We start from the raw sequence: 4,587 nt of genomic DNA, 5'->3' as shown, positions 1-4,587 counted from the left end.
CTCAATGGTGGTAGGTTTATTGTCTGGGGCACCCGAAAAGCCAATGCTCTGTTCTCATTGCCCCCCCAGTACAGAGTGCCCTGTGAAGGCTGCAGTGGTAGGATCAGCGACCGACGGTCCCTGCTTTCTTATATAGGTGGTCCTCGACTTACGACCCCAATTGAGCCCAAAAGACCCTTGGTAGTACAGGGGTTTAAGGCACCCTGTTATTAAGCTTATTAAGACCAGCTACCTGCAATTACTGCAGGGTTCGAATCTCGCCAAGGCTCAAGGTTGACTCAGCCTTCCATCCTTTCTAAGGTAGGTAAATTGAGGACCCAGTTTGTGGGGGCAATAAGCTGACTTTGTATAAATATACAAAAGGATGAAGGCTATTGCTGAGCACATTGTAAGCCGCCCTGAGTCTTCGGAGAAGGGCGGCATATAAATCAAATAAAAAAAAAAAAATCTGTTATTGAGCGAGACATTTGTTTAAGGGAGTGGCCCGTTTTACGACCTTCCTTGCCACAGTTATTAAGTGAATCATTGCTATTAAGTTAGTAGCTTGGTGTTCTGTCCCCGTCCCAGACATGCACCCCCACAGACGGCCCGGAGTTAATAAGCCACACGACAAAATCTTTGAAGATAAAGCTGGCAGCAACCCAGTGGCTAGCTGCCAATTCAAACTTTACTCACACAAAACAAAGATTAGACTGCAAGCATTCCGATAAAGCAGGCAAAGTTTCAGCAATACAAGGATTAGTCCAAATGCAGTCCGACAAGGCAGGTAGAAGTCCAGTAACACAGAGATCATGGATTATTTCTAGTTTTTGCTCATCACAAACTGAACCGGCCACCACACCCACATTTATACCCTGTGGGGTGTGGTTCAGTGACTCAGCTAATCTTTGGCACGCCTTCCCCTCTGCTGCGCACGCTTCTCCCTGTGCCGCTGTCAAGGATCCAGCCAGCACTTATCTCCTTCGTCGCTGTCCACCTGTGGCTGCGGGGACGTGCTTGGCTCTGAGCCTATCGTTTGGCCTTCGGTGTCCTCCGGAGGCATTGCCAGAGAGGACGGTCCTGGAGAGGGAGGCCTTGCCAACTCCTCTCCCTCACTCTCAGAGTCTGCATCTGTCGATAGCCCAAGCTCAGGCAACGGAGCCACAACACTTGGCTGTTGAGGGAATCTGGCTTCCCCACATTGACTTTGCTTATCAGAAGATCACAAAAGGGGGAATCACATGATCGCAGACACAGCAATACGAGTCAGCGGCCAAGTGGCTGAATTTTGATTTACGCAAAGGTCATAACTGTGAAAAACAGTCCTGTGTCACTTTTTTCCAGTGCTGTTGTAACTTTGGATGGTCACTAAATGAACTGTTGTAAGCTGAGGAGGACTATTCCTAAAGCCAGCACCCTGTTAAATTCAGCCCTGCAAGGAACAGCTTACAATGCCATGTTTCCCCGAAAATAAGACCCTGTCTTATATTTTTTGAACCCCGAAATAACCGCTTGGCCTTATTTTCGGGGAGGTCTTATTATTTTGGGGCACATGGAACAAGACGGGGCTCCTCTTGCCGTCTTACCTGATTTCCAGCTCTGTCTCCCTGATCCTAACCAGAGGGAATGGCGGGGACCGGCTGGGCATGGGTTTAAATATTTTCGGCGAGGGCTTATTTTCGGGGAAACACAGTAGTTCTTGATTTACAGCCAGAATTGAACCCAACAAAGAACCCAGAGAAGAGCAATGAAGATGATTAGGATGTTGAAGGCTACAACATATGAAGAATGGTTGCAGGAATTGGGAACATCTAATCCGGAGGCCTTCAAACTTGGCAGCTTTAAGACTTGTGGACTTCAACTCCCAGAATTCTCCAGCCTGGAGAATTCTGGGAGTTGAAGTCCACAAGTCTTAAAGCTGCCAAGTTTGAGGACCCCTGGTCTAATCTAATGAAGAGAAGGACCAGGGGTGACATGATAGCAGTTTTCCAATATTTGAGGAACTGCCACAAAAATGAGAAGATCCACCTAGTGTCCAAAGCACCTGAGGGCAGGACAAGAAGCAACGGATGGAAACTCACCAAGGAGAGAAGCAACCTAGAACTAAGAAGAAACTTCCTAACAGTGAGGACTATCTATCTGTCTATCTATCTATCTATCTATCTATCTATCTATCTATCTATCTATCTATCTATCTATCTATCTATCTATTAAATTTGTATACCGCCCTTCTCCTTTCGGACTCAGGGCGGTGAACAGCCAAAATAAAAACATTTGTACACAAAAAGTTAAAATAATTATTTAAAACTAATTAAATAAAATTTGGCCCATAATTTAAAACATATCAATTAAAATCAACATCAAACGTTAAAACCAACATGGAATCAGGCCAGCCCGGCTAGCTGAAAAAAGTAAGTTTTTAGGGCCCGACGAAAAGTCCGGATCACTCGTATCTCTGGAGGTAGATCGTTCCAGAGGGTAGGTGCCACCACAGAGAAGGCTCTCCCCCTTCTCAGGGGGTTGGACTAGAAGACCTCCAGGGCCCCTTCCAACTCTGTTATTCCCCATTGCTAAGCCAGACCGTTGTTAAATGAGTTTTGCCCCATTTTACGCCGTCTCTTTGCCAGATTTGTTAGCTGAATCACTGCTGTTGATGAAGTTAGTAACACATTTGTGAGAGAGAACAGTGGAGTCGGGGTTTTTTTCATTGCAGCCTCTGAATTCACCACGAGGTGGAGACAGATGGCCTTTAAGTTGATCAAATTAAAGGGGTCTTTAACAAAAATATGTTGAGACTTTGGAAAAAGTGCAGAGAAGAGCAACTAAGGCCTGATCAAAGGCCTGGAGGCTAAAATAATATGAAGAACGGCTGCAGGATTTGGGGTTCGCCTAGTCTAGAGAAAAGAAGAATTAGGGGTGACATGATAGCAGTCGTCCAGTATTTGAGGGGCTGCCCCAAAGGAGAGGGGGTCAGCTTATTCTCCGAAGCAACCGAAGGCAGGAAAAGAAACAATGGATGGAAACTAATCAAGGAGAGAAGCAACCTGGAATTGAGGAGAAACTTCCTAACAGGGAGGACAATTAACCAGTGGAACAGCTTGCCACCAGAAGTTGTGGGCGCTCCATCACTGGAAGTTTTTAAGAAGAATCTAGGCAGTCACTGATCTGAAAGAGTATAGGTTCTCCCTCTTGAGCAGAGGGCTGGACTAGAAGCCCTCCAATGTCCCCTTCCAGCTCATTCATTCTATTCTATTCCATTTACATCAAAGCAACTCGTTTATTAAGGACATCCGGTCCAAATCATGACATACCCATGTCTCCTCGAGAGACCTGAAGCTTTCGGGTCAGAAAGCAGAAAGAGAATCGCAACAAAAATTGGAGCGGATGCAAAATGTTCGTATCTTTGGGCAGCTCTCGGGCTCTGCCGCGGAAGTAGTCCTCGACTTACCACCCATTCATTTAGTGACCGTTCAACGTTAACACCTGTGGCAAGACAGGTTATAAAATGAAGCAAAGCTCGCCATGCCACTGTCTTGCTTAGCAACGGAAAAGTTGGGCGTACGTTGAGGACTATCTGTACCGCATGAGTTGTTTCTAAAAATAATAATAATAAAGTCAGTATATAAATACAGGTAGTTCTTGACAGTTTTGGTCATAAGTCGGGGTTTACCTGCAGTGTTCATTGGCATTGGACCCCCCCAGGAAAAGGCTTAATTCAAGAACTACCTTTTTGTGGGTGAACTCGGAATAAAAACAGATGGGATCTTTTTAAAAATGCACATTTTCTGAAAATTTCCACATTGGGATTGGGATGGAAAGTTTCTGGAAAGCATCAACATTGCCATGGAGGGCTGAACTTGGGCATCGCTGAGCATCTGCTGCTCTCATTAAATCCTTTCTCACAGCTCCACCTTGGTTTCTCGTGGCCCTCTGAACGGCCCCAGGGAGCCATCTGGATCCCAAATATGGAATAACGAAAATGGAAGGGGTGTCAGGAGGGGTGAAATCCAGCAGGTTCTGACAGGTTCTGGCGAACCGGTAGCGGAAATTTTGAGCAGTTCGGAGAACCGGCAAATGCCACCTCCGGCTGGCCCCAGGAATGTGGTGGGAATGGGGATTTTGCAATATCCTTCCCCCAGGAGTGGTGTGGGAATGGGGATTTTGCAATATTCTTTCCCCAGGAGTAGGGAGGGAATGGGGCTTTTGCAATATCCTTCTCTCAGGAGTGGGGTGGGAATGGGGATTTTGCAATATCCTTCCCCCAGAGTGGGCCTTCTCTCAGGAGTGGGGTGGGAATGGGGATTTTGCAGTATCCTTCCCCCAGGAGTGGGGTGGGAATGGGGGTTTTGCAATATCCTTCCCCCAGGAGTAGGGAGGGAATGGGGATTTTGCAGTATCCTTCCCTTCCACGCCCACCAAGCCACACCACTGCCCACAGAACCGGTAGTAAAAAAATTTGGATTTCACCACTGTGTGACATGATAGCTGTCTTCCAGTATTTGAGGGGCTGCCACAAAGAAGAGGGGGTTAAATTAGTCTCCAAAGCACCCGAAGGCAAGACAAGAAGAGCTTTAGTAGTACAGTGGTCTAAAGCACCCTGTTATTAAG

The sequence above is a fragment of the Pantherophis guttatus genome, chromosome 3 (assembly GCF_059756535.1).
Source record: "Pantherophis guttatus breed Tessera chromosome 3, ASM5975653v1, whole genome shotgun sequence".
Lineage (NCBI taxonomy): Eukaryota > Metazoa > Chordata > Lepidosauria > Squamata > Colubridae > Pantherophis > Pantherophis guttatus.
This window is presented reverse-complemented; position numbering follows the sequence as displayed.